The sequence below is a fragment of the Anabrus simplex genome, chromosome 1 (genome assembly GCF_040414725.1).
Source record: "Anabrus simplex isolate iqAnaSimp1 chromosome 1, ASM4041472v1, whole genome shotgun sequence".
Lineage (NCBI taxonomy): Eukaryota > Metazoa > Arthropoda > Insecta > Orthoptera > Tettigoniidae > Anabrus > Anabrus simplex.
The window spans coordinates 1050662049-1050675080 of NC_090265.1; positions in this window are offsets into that span (position 1 = coordinate 1050662049).

The following is a 13032-nucleotide window of genomic DNA, read 5'->3' on the forward strand; positions in this document are numbered from 1 at the left end:
GACTCTTCTCGACTGCTCTCTTAGTTTCTCTCAGGTCCCACTCCAGGCTTCTTACCTTCTGCTTCAATAGGTCTAATTCATCTTTATTACACCCTTCCTCTTCCACAAACTTCTTTACATCTTCTTTGATACTCAATTTTAGGTCCATAAATTCCCTGGATAACTCTCGGAACATTTCTTTTATTTGCTCCGTCTGACAAGCCTCTCTAATCATCTCTCTAATCGCCTCGTACTCTTCCCATCCAATGGAACCTACTGGACCTGAGCCGGGATTAATCTCTACTCCTCCTATTATCAGCAACACCATCACCACCGCCGCCACCAGTAACGTAGCCACCATCTTCCTTTTTTCACCCTTTAACTCCATTCTTGTTTCCATTCTGCTTCCCTTTATACAGTTCCATCTGCCGATCGCTATCCTATATTGTGTCAACGTGATACCCATTGCTCCGCGCTCCACTCAGCACATCCGCTCAGCTCACTGTCTCACAGACGACTGCGTCCTTACACATATGATGCAATGAATTAACATCTAATAGCTGGACAATTTTCCTCTTATCATGAAGCCTACTAACAGATAGATATTCCTTACACATATGATGCAATGATTAACATTTAATAATAATAATAATAATAATAATAATAATAATAATAATAATAATAATAATAATAATAATAATAATAATAATAATAATAATAATAATAATAATAATTTTTGTTTTACGTCCCACTAACTACTCTTTTACGGTTTTCGGAGACGCCGAGGTGCCGGAATTTAGTCCCGCAGGAGTTCTTTTACGTGCCAATAAATCTACCGACACGAGGCTGACGTATTTGAGCACCTTCAAATACCACCGGACTGAGCCAGGATCGAACCTGCCAAGTTGGGGTCAGAAGGCCAGCGCCTTAACCGTCTGAGCCACTCAGCCCGGCGAATTAACATTTAATAGCTGGACAGTTTTCCTCCTAACATGAAGCCTACTAACAGAAAGATAATCTATAAAATCCCGGCTGTAATCTGAGAAGAGGGATAAAGAAAGAAAAATATGAAAATGTTGTCGATAGTGATGCTTTAAGGAATATTTAAGTACAATTAGAGCAAAAATGTAACATACCCTTGGCTGTATTGTCGAGGATTTCTAAAGTCGCTGGCCTGGAAATGATCTGAACAGATGTTATAATTCTTATATAAGCGTAACGTCCCTTCTTTCTAGTACACCTTATCCAAATCGCTTCTGTGACATTTCAAAACCCACGTATCACACCTACAACAACACATCGGTATTGAAGGTTAACTGCTGCACTATAGAATAAAATATGCGTATTACATTTTTTGCCAGTTAAAATATGGGTCGAGCAGGTCAGAAGATTATGAAGTACTATAAAAATCTCTGTCACTGGAAGAATATACATGCAAACACAATCTTACTTACATGTTCTTGTCACGAGGGAACCTGAAGAACGACTGCGCATTTTTCTCTACTTCGTAATTACCGCAGCCAAACACAGCACATACCTTTCCCCTCATGTTGAGAGGAGATATCAAGGAATGGCACACACTACTATTTATTTATGTCAACTCACTGAAAATGCATAAATAACACCAAAAACTTCACACAAAAATACACGTGCTCTTATGAGAGAATCAGTACTGTTCAGGTCTATCCGCTAGAGTGCGCTCCAGTAGCTGTCCCTCGATATCTCGCTCAGTGTCGCGAATTATCTCTACTGTATTTGGTTACACTAATGATGGGACTATCGAATGAAAACTACCGAATTATTCGATAGTCGTCAACTACCGCTACAACCGATTGTTTCCGTTTGCATTCGGTTTTTCATTCGGATCACAGATTCCAATTGTTTCCATTAGTCAGCGCTGAAATCGACCTATTCTTTCGTCATGGAGTGAAGTCAGTCATTTATTATAAATAAATAAATATCTGACTTAAAGTTGTATAATGATAAATGCAATTTTGTTATTGTGCACTTTATCAATAGATGATCATGTTATAGTTTTTATAAATACTTTCCATATACTAACCATGAACCTCTAATGATTGAACATTAACTTTAAATGATTGGGATTATTTTTAAATTAATATATGCATTATTACTTGGTCCTAAGAAATTATGTTTTTTTCATTTAGTTTAGTTTTCTGTATTCACATTACATTACTTTAATATGTGGTGTCATTACAATAAGGTCTAAACCTAACCTTCGTCTGAAATTGCCTAACATTTGTTATTTTATGAACAGACGATCTAACATTCATTAACTTATGATTAGGGACACAGAAATTCATTTTACTTCAAACAAAACGTAATGACCACAATTACTTTAATCGGGACATTTTACCTTATTTTATAGATCAACGTAGGTATTTCAGTTTCCAATCCCTTCATTCGAACATTGTGTAACGGTTGTTACTAGCCTCAATATTTCCGCTTATATCACCACCAACAAAAGAAACACGCTATAAAATCGGTAGTATAATAGGCTACAACAATCCACATTTCGGTAGTTACAAGCAAATGGCTTGTTACTAGTTACTAGTACTACCGCAGTACAAAACGTATCTCGTATATTACCGGTACTACTTTGTAACTGATTCCAAACCGAATTAAAACTACCGTATCGAAAATCATTCGATAGTCACGCTTCACAATCGGTAGTCTACCGATAGTTTAAAACATTAGATATTCCCATCACTGCGTTACACACAAGCACTGTACAACCGGTTGTCGCGGCTAGCGATGTATAATAAAGAGGAGGTCTTTTATTGTCAGCGGGTTTTGTGTATATATACTGTACATGCGCGCGCGAGAGTGAAAAGAAGCAGCGTGGTTACCACAGCAGTTGCCAGTGGTATTCGTTACTGTTAGGCCGGGAATGCAAGACAACCCTTGATTTTCGCATGAAATTCTGAGAAAAGAAAACGTCGTCTTGGATTCGGAGAAATACGGTATCACTCATAGGCTTCTGTGGCAAACATTTCAGATTTCTTTCTCAAACGGCGTTGCCCAACCTAACCGTATATGTATCATGAAAACATACACTGACTGACAGTGACAATGCAACACCAAGGAGGAGTGGTTCGAAAGGGATGAAAGTTGGGGAAAAAACAGAGACGGCACGGACGAATAATTGATGTTTATTTCAAACCGATATGCAGGTTACACAATGCGCACGGCATCGACTCAGTAGGATGTAGGACCACCGCGAGCGGCGATGCACGCAGAAACACGTCGAGGTACAGATTCAATAAGAGTGCGGATGGTGTCCTGAGGGATGGTTCTCCATTCTCTGTCAACCATTTGCCACAGTTGGTCGTCCGTACGAGGCTGGGGCAGAGTTTGCAAACGGCGTCCAATGAGATCCCACACGTGTTCGATTGGTGAGAGATCCGGAGAGTACGCTGGCCACGGAAGCATCTGTAAACCTCGTAGAGCCTGTTGGGAGATGCGAGCAGTGTGTGGGTGGGCATTATCCTGCTGAAACAGAGCATTGGGCAGCCCCTGAAGGTACGGGAGTGCCACCAGCCGCAGCACATGGTGCACGTAGCGGTGGGCATTTAACGTGCCTTGAATACGCACTAGAGGTGACGTGGAATCATACGCAATAGCGCCCCAAACCATGATGCCGCGTTGTCTAGCGGTAGGGCGCTCCACAGTTACTGCCGGATTTGACCTTTCTCCACGCCGACGCCACACTCGTCTGCGGTGACTATCACTGACAGAACAGAAGCGTGACTCATCGGAGAACACGACGTTCCGCCATTCCCTCATCCAAGTCGCTCTAGCCCGGCACCATGCCAGGCGTACACGTCTATGCTGTGGAGTCAATGATAGTCTTCTGAACGGACGCCGGGGGTGCAGGCCTCCTTCAACCAATCGACGGGAAATTGTTCTGGTCGATATTGGAACAGCCAGAGTGTCTTGCACATGCTGAAGAATGGCGGTTGACGTGGCGTGCGGGGCTGCCACCGCTTGGCGGCGGATGCGCCGATCCTCGTGTGCTGACGTCACTCGGGCTGCGCCTGGACCCCTCGCACGTGCCACATTTCCCTGCGCCAACCATCTTTTCCACAGGCACTGCACCGTGGACACATCCCTATGGGCATCGGCTGCGATTTGACGAAGCGACCAACCTGCCCTTCTCAGCCCGATCACCATACCCCTCGTAAAGTCGTCTGTCTGCTGGAAATGCCTCCGTTGACGGCGGCCTGGCATTCTTAGCTATACACGTGTCCTGTGGCACACGACAACACGTTCTACAATGACTGTCGGCTGAGAAATCACGGTACGAAGTGGGCCATTCGCCAACGCCGTGTCCTATTTATCGTTCGCTACGTGCGCAGCACAGCGGCGCATTTCACATCATGAGCATACCTCAGTGACGTCAGTCTACCCTGCAATTGGCATAAAGTTCTGACCACTCCTTCTTGGTGCTGCATTTGCTCTGTCAGTCAGTGTATTTGTAATGCATGTAGAGAAAAGATAACCTCCTCGCTAAAAATATTACATGTGAATAGCCTTTCCGAAATGTAACTAGACGCGAGAAAATATGAACTATCCTCTGAAATCAGTTATGTACTCTATCATATCTTGAGGTGTATCACATTCTTACTTCAGCCTTTATTTTTAACGAGTTAACAACTGCTATCGGCCACGATATTTACGCATTTATTACAAAAACGTGTTATCCTCTTTCATTTCGAATTTTCTTTAGATTACAACAGTCGACGGGTATTACAAATCGACTCCAACATCGCCTTCCAATTTCGACGAGTGAGCTCGCAAATGCACATAGTGAGAAAATTAGACCGTAACAAAGATGATTAATCGCATTTAATGGCAAACGTTTGAGTTTTCTTATTCAAACCGCGTCACCTATCCTAACCTAACCGTACTATACGTATGATGAAAACACGCTTCAAGCGCCAGTAGAAAATCCCCCTGTGGGTGGGGGCGGTAGAATAACACCCACGGTATCCCCTGCCTGTCGTAAGAGGCGACTAAAAGGGGCCCCAGGGGCTCTGAACTTTGGAGCGTGGGTTGGCAACCATGGGGCCCTCAGCTGAGTCCTGGCATTGCTTCCACTTACTTGTGTCAGGCTCCTCACTTTCATCTATCCGATCCGACCTCTCTTGGTCAACTCTTGTTCTTTTCCGACCCCGACGCTATTAGGTTTGCGAGGGCTAGGGAGTCTTTCATTTTCACGCCTTTCATGGCCCTTGCCTTCCTTTGGCCGATATCTTCATTTTTCGAAGTGTCGGACCCCTTCCATTTTTCCCTCTGATTAGTGTTATATAGAGGATGGTTGCCTAGTTGTACTTCCTCTTAAAACAATAATCACCACCACCACCACCGCCAGTAGAAAAATTACAACCTTCTCGCTATAAATTTATATGATAACAGCCTTTCTGTAATTTAACCAGATGCGGGAAAATATAAAGTTAACCTCTGAAACCAATTATGCACTCTGCCATATCTCGAAGTTATTCCATTCTTACTTAAAATTGCAGTATTTAGTATTAAAATTAAGCTATAGTTTAGTCAGCCTTTATTTTCAATGAGTTAACAACAGTTATCGGACACGTTATTTACGCATTTATTACGAAAATGTCCTCTTTCATTTCGAATTTTCTTTACGGAACAGCAGTCGACGAGTGTTACTAATCGACCCCGACATCGCCTTCGAATGTCGACGAGAGAACTCGCTAGTGGAAATAGCGAGTAAACGATACCGAAGGTAATCAATCGATCGCATGCAACATAATCGCTGGGGTGTATAAATATTGGTAACGGGACAAAATCGCGCGCGCTTAAGCGCTCGTAATAACGGATGAGTCAGATATAGGGCTCTCGCTGTAACCGAAGGATAATACACAGTCTAATATAGGAATTTTGAAGGGACAGAAACAAATTGGCGCTATAGCGGGGTTCTCGTTATATGCTGTACTTGTTATAGCGGACTTCTACTGTATAAGAAAACATAAAGGTCCAATATACTGCCTTGAGGAAATTCTCCTCTTAATTATTACAGGGACAGATGAAGCTTCGCCTACTCTAATTTTCAGAGTTCTATTTTCTAGAAACATAGACAACCGTACAGTCACTCTTTTGTCAAGACCAATTGCACTCATTTTTATCAGTAGTCTCCCATGATGTGCCCTATCAAATGCCTTAGATAGGTCAATCGTGATACAGTCCATTTGACCTCTTCAATCCAGGATATCTGCTATATCTTGCTGTGATCCTACAAGTTGTGCTTCAGTAGAATAACCTTTCCTAAACCCAAATTGCCTTCTATCAAACCAGTTATTAATTTTGCAAGCATATCTAACATAATCAGAAAGAATGCTTTCCCAAAGCTTACATGCAATACATGTCAGATTGACTGGCCTGTAATTTTCAGCTTTATGTCTATCACCATTTCCTTTATACACAGGGGCTACTATAGCAACTCTCCATTCATTTGGTATAACTCCTTCATGCAAACAACAATCAAATAAGTACTTCAGATATGGTACTATATCCCAACCCATTCTTTAGTATATCCCCAGAAATTTTATCAATTCCAGCTGCTTTTCTAGTTTTCAATTTTTGTACCTGACTGTAAATGTGTCAACGGCCGTAGCCGTGTTGAAACACCGGATCCCTGTGATATCCGAAGTTAAGCAACATTGGGCGTGGTCAGGAGTTGGATGCGTTGTCACGCGCTGTTGGTTGGGGGTAAGGGAATGCAGGAGCGGAAAGGAACTGACCACCCTACCGCACGTAAACTCGGGCTCAGGAACACCTCTGCGGAGGTTCGTACCTGCCTTCGGGCAGAATAACCCTTACCTACTGTAAATGTCATTGTTGTCATAGGTAAATTTTAATACTTCTTTAGTATTAGTCACCTCCTCTATCTGGACATTATCTGTGTAAAACTACATACTGTTGACTGAATAGTTCTACCTTTTGAAGATCCTTGCATACACACTCCCCTTGTTCATTAATGATTCCTGGAATGTCCTTCTTGGAACCTGTTTCTGCCTTTAAGTACCTATACATACTCTTCAATTTTTCACTAAAATTTGTTCGAATTTTTTTTCTACAACAGCTTGTTTATTACCATTTTTATATGGGCATAGAAGACTCATGCTTGCTATACTAATACATCAGGATAGTAATATTTATTTATTTATCTAAACATGTCTTCATCTTATTCTTTCCGATGAGACCTGCTTAGGACCATGTGCCAATTTCAATTCATTTCCTCATACTTTATTGTTTTCTCTTCCGTTCCTTCCAGTATACTCTCATCCTTTCACTATGCTGTTTCTTTCTGTCCTCGGACCACTTTGTACAAGGTTTCTTGTTCAATTTTCCGTGGAATCCTTCCATACTTACTGCCCTCTTTCTAAAAATATCTCTGTCTATATTATTTCTTTCTAAACCTTTCTTTACCGAGCTCAATAGCTGGAGTCGCTTAAAAGCGGTTAGTATCCAGTATTCAGGTGATAATGTGTTCGAATTCTACTGTCGGCAGCCCTGAAGATGGTTTTTCGTGGTTTCCCGTTATCACACCAGGCTGTAACTTAATTAAGGCCATGGTTGCTTTGTTCACACTCCTAGCCCTTTCCTATCCCATCGTCGCTATAAGACCTATCTGAGTTGGTGCGACGTAAAGCAACTTGTAAAAAATCCTTTCTTTCTTTAATCCAGCTAGTTGTTGCCTTTTTGTCCCAAAGGTAATTGAATCCATTTTGTTAATCTGAAATCATCCATTCTGTAAAAATATGTCCAAAAAGTTGCAATCACCTTTTACTTACGGTTTCTGTTATGTTTTCTCTGTTCCTGTATATTTCATCATTAGATCTTAATTTCCATACTTCTGTTGTTTTCATAGGGCCTAAGGTTTTTCTCATCATTCTCCTTTCTAGTACCTCAAGCTTATCTAATATATAGTTTAGTGCTAGGCATTCACATCCATATAAGCATTCCGGTTTCATCACTTTAACTTATTTGTTTGTCGATTTATTTATTTATTTATTTCAAAAGCAATACTGTACAATAGTAATATGTTAGAGAGATAAAGTTGGAATTCAAGAGGACAAATTGGGGCAAATATTTGTTTATAGGAAGGGGAGTTATGAATTGGAATAACTTACCAAGGGAGATGTTCAATAAATTTCCAATTTCTTTGAAATCATTTAAGAACAGGCTAGGAAAGCAACAGATAGGGAATCTGTCACTTGGGTGGCTGCCCTGAATGCAGATCAGTACTGACTGAGTGATTGATAAGAGGGACAAGAAGGAAACCAGCTATTGCATAATAGTATTTAGTTCAGAAAGGAATTCAACCAAAAAGTGTTAAATGGTAATACTTACACAATAAACAAAGGAAAGAAAAAAGAGCATGACATTGGTATGTTATTTAATAAGCAAATATATTTTTTAAATAATTATATTTGCCTAATATTTGGCCGCGTCGCAGGCATAAGCTGTAGCCTTAACCAGATCCTCCAATAGAAGGAGCTTACTTATAGAGTGTGAGAATTGTACACTGAGGGTTTTTTTCGGTCAGCAGTATTATATTAAACATACTTGTGCCAAGTGGAAAGAATCCAAGTCGCAGTAGCCAGAGATGTTGAAGGTTCAAGCCATGAAATGTATTATAGAGGACTTCTTTGATAAAATTAAGTACGGTGCTTTTGACTGAGTATTTAGTGTTGTGCAAATGGAGTTAAGGCTCTAATGTAGGTTTCACCTAACATATGTAAAGCTAATTTGAAGCATTCTATCATCTTCTTTAGAAAGCGTAATACGGTATATTACCAGGCAACATGGCAACTAACCAGTCCATGAACAAAATTCTCACATAGTGTATATCTGACACCAAACATTTAGAGCAGGGCCTCTGAGAGTGCAAGAACTGTGCACGGTGGAAAAGACGACTTCGCTTGGTTGACCAGAGTGCAGACCCCCACTCCTTGATTTGGAGCCATAGCGCTGTCTGTCTCTTTCCCCACGCCTGTCTCGCTCGCTCCCCCTGTCTCTCTCTTCCTCACTTGCTCTGTAGCGCTCCAAATCCGAGTCGAGTTGAGCCGAGTAGCCCAGAGATGAAGCGTTGGTCCGAGCCAAGCCGAGTGGGACCGATGCATTGTGCACAGGAACTCTGCACTGCTGTTTGCACGCATGAGATTTTGGGCGTTTGAGAGGCCCTGATTTAGAGCTTATGTTGAGAATGAGGTTAAACAATATTTACAATATTCTGTTTCTAAGCTACATAGGTCAAACCGGTAGGAGCTTCAACATTTGTTATCAAGATCATGTCAACGCAAAAAGGCATAATAGATTTTCTGCTGTGAGCAAGCACATGGAGGACTTAAATCAATCTTATACTTCAATCGAACAGGATATGGATACTTGAAATGTATTACAGAAAGGCAGATTGCTCAATATTTGGGAAAACATTCAGAGATGTTAATGGAATTGCCAGTAACGTGTCGGTCACACATCAGCTTCCAGTACCTCATACTCCATGTTTACATTCCCCCTCCCCTCCCCCTTCCTCTGATGATGCTGCCAGCACTCATGCAAGAGTGACCGTGTTGCTGACTTAGTGTCAGTCTAGCTGGAAAGTTGTGTGTTCCAATGACGGTGATAATGGACAGTGAGTTAATATTTTTTTATTTTCCCACTTACGTTCTTGTTTTCTTTCTTCTTCTTTCCTCAACACTTATTTTGCTTTTTTCTTCCTTTTAGACATTTCATACCCCTTTTTTAAGTGCCTCTGTCACAGTTCCTAAATCAAATGTCAACATTTTCTGTTGGTTGGCGATATAATGATGTGCTGTCCACACATTTTTGGAACTTCACAAATTTGGTTGTTAATATGAGTTTTGGGCAATATTTTAAATGAAGTACATCAAATTAGGAGAATATTTTACTAGATCTCCCACAAGATTTTATCAATTTTAAGACTACATTTTCAAGTTTATTAATCGTTCTACAACATTTGTAACTCATTCTTCCTTTTGAGACTTTAAATGCAACATTTTAATGTAATTTCTTTTTATTATATATATATTCACTATTCAGATAATTTACATGTCTTCCTGCTGTATAATCTGAGGCAGCTGAAGTTGGCCAAAATGGGCTGAAACATGTTCTGATCACTAATTTTGTAATGTTTTTGCAGTTTTAAATTGTAAATATAATTGTATTGAATAGGTGGACAATTAAACTTCTATTTTATTATGTTGATCTCAGCCTTGATGTGAGAAATGTAGGATAAGAAGAAAACCAAGTGTAAACTCAAAAAGTGAGGAGACAAAAAGATGAAGATGAATACAAGTGTTAAAAGACTAGGAACATAGGACAAACGCAAGAAGGAGAAAGGAAACCAACAGGTCAAAATAACTAATACAGTATAACTGTACAACTAGTTGGGAAACAGAAACGAGCTCATCAGGGTCTGAGAAGAAATGTATGTAGGAGAACTGGGACTGGGATTGATGAGCGGAGAGCCTATCAATTTGAAGATGTGGAGAATGCTTATGCCCTTTTGTGTTTTCACATTCATATTCCTTTTTCATTGCTCTCTCTTCCAATATTAACCTGTCATAGTGTATATTATTTTGTGTGTTCCTGTTCATGTCCTTTTACCATTCTATATATGACTTAATATGTAGAGTGCGCAAAAGGTCCCATACCCCTGTAACTGTTTAGTATCAAATGCTATGTTATTTATGCAGGTTGGTAGCTATATTGCTTCTTATTAATTGTTTGAATCAAGTGTTGGAATACATATTGTCACAGTCAAGTGTAAGTGTGAAGCCATAGCAAAAGTGAACGGTGAGAGTTACGCTAATGAGGAACAAGTGTGTGGGTGCACGAACGACATCACACAGGGCAGACAATGAGACAGATTATGGTAGCATTCCAGGGAAGATTTATTAAGGCTCCACCATGAAAAGCTACACTTATTGATTGGGACAGGTGTACTTTTGCCTTGGGCAGTGTTAAAGACAGGCCGTGGAGTGGAAGGAAGAAGATACGACGAGAACAAACATGTGCGGGGGTCTGTGCTTCAATTAAACAATCTCCTATGAAGTCGATGCATAAACGTGCTTCGGAACTCGGTATACCAAGAACAACAATGTGAGATTAAATTTTTTAAAAAACTTAAGTTCAAACCTTTTCAGCCGACATTCGTAAATGAGTTATCAGAGACCGGAATGAGCGCATTTTAGCATGCCGTGCTTTGTTAACTAATTTCCCAAATGCAGTAGCCCGACCAAGGTTATGTTTTCAGATGAATGTGCTATTTATCACAGCTCATGTGCTAGAAATGTTGTTGTGTGGACCAAGAGAATCGTCATTACAGAGTTGAGTTGGAAAGGAACCTACCTCACGTAATGATATGCGCAGTGATGACATCACAACATTTTCTTGGACCAAACTTCTTTTAAGGGACTGGGAATGGCATAAATTATTTAGACATGTTACAAACATGATTAATACCCCAGCTTGAGGAAAGGGGCCTCACAGAATGCATATGGTTGCAACAAGATGGAGTGCCTGCTCACTACACTCTTGCAGTGCGCGAGTTCCTAAATGAACTTCTACCAGGATGGTGGATACGTCGTGGTTCATTAGCAACACCAGCTCCCTTGAAATGGCCACCGAGAAGTCCCGACCTCACCACACCTGATAACTCGTTATGGGGAGTCATAAAGGTGCATGCGTCTGTGTGTCGTTATGCTACAAACAAACAACTGCACAATGCTGTTGAGGATGCATTTCGTACTATAACACCGGACATGCACAGAAGTATGTCAAAAAGAGCATAGAGGCATATAGAACTGTGTTCACAGCATGATGGGGAACATACAGATATATTGGACACTAAATACATAAATAACATAACCTAAATAACATTTGATACTAAACAGTTACAGCAGTATGGGGACTTCGCCCCCCCCCCTGCCTGTATTGTTCCAAAGAATAAGATATTTGATCACTTGTTTATATGTTCATACCACCATCATATGTATACATATAGAAATTAAAATGGTCATGCAACGAAAACAAATCTACTTCTTTTGCAACAATGAATAATTGAAAGGAAAAGCGTTCTTTGGATATTCACTACATGACATCATCGTACAATGTGTCATAAACAAACCGGTTCCTGGTCGTACATCAAAATGGCTATGTGGTAATTAAGCTAATGGGTATTGCGACCCCTTGAGTGGATAACAGCTTCACAATGCCTTCTCATGCTTCTGACAAGGTGCCGCATGTTCAGCTGAAGCAGGCATCTTCGTGCTTCCTACAGGGCTTCTTCAAGGGATTGTGTTGTTTGGGATGGTGAATTTCTAGCTCAGATGCATTGCTTCAGTTGGTCCCAGACTTGTTCGATTAGATTCATTTCAGGACTTCTGGATGCCTACCCCCCCCCCATTCATTGCACGTGGTGTTCTTGTAGGAAGCTCCAAACGATGTTAGCATCGTGCACTCTAGTATTATCATGCATGAATACTGTGTTTCATCTAAGTTACCTCACATGAGGCCCTAAGACCTTGTCAGTGTACTGTCTAGCATTAAGGATCCATTGCAAATGCTCAAGAGATCAGTTTTCATGTCAAGACATTTTCTTTTTCTATTTCCTTTACGTCGCTCCGATACAGATAGGTCTTATGGCGACGATGGGATAGGAAAGGCCTAGGAAGTGGAAGGAAGCGGCCGTGGCCTTAATTAAGGTACAGCCCTGGCATTTGCCTGGTGTGAAAATGAGAAACCACGCAAAACCATCTTCAGGGCTGCCGACAGTGGGGCTCGAATCCACTATCTCCCGATTACTGGATACTGGCCGCACTTAAGCGACTGCAGCTAACGAGCTCGGTGCCCATGTCAAGACTTAAACCCATCCACACCATAACAGATCCACCTCCATAACCAGTGGTAGATCTTACAGCTATCAGAAGAAATCACTACCCAGATCTTTTTTGGACACACAGATGACCACCTGAAGGA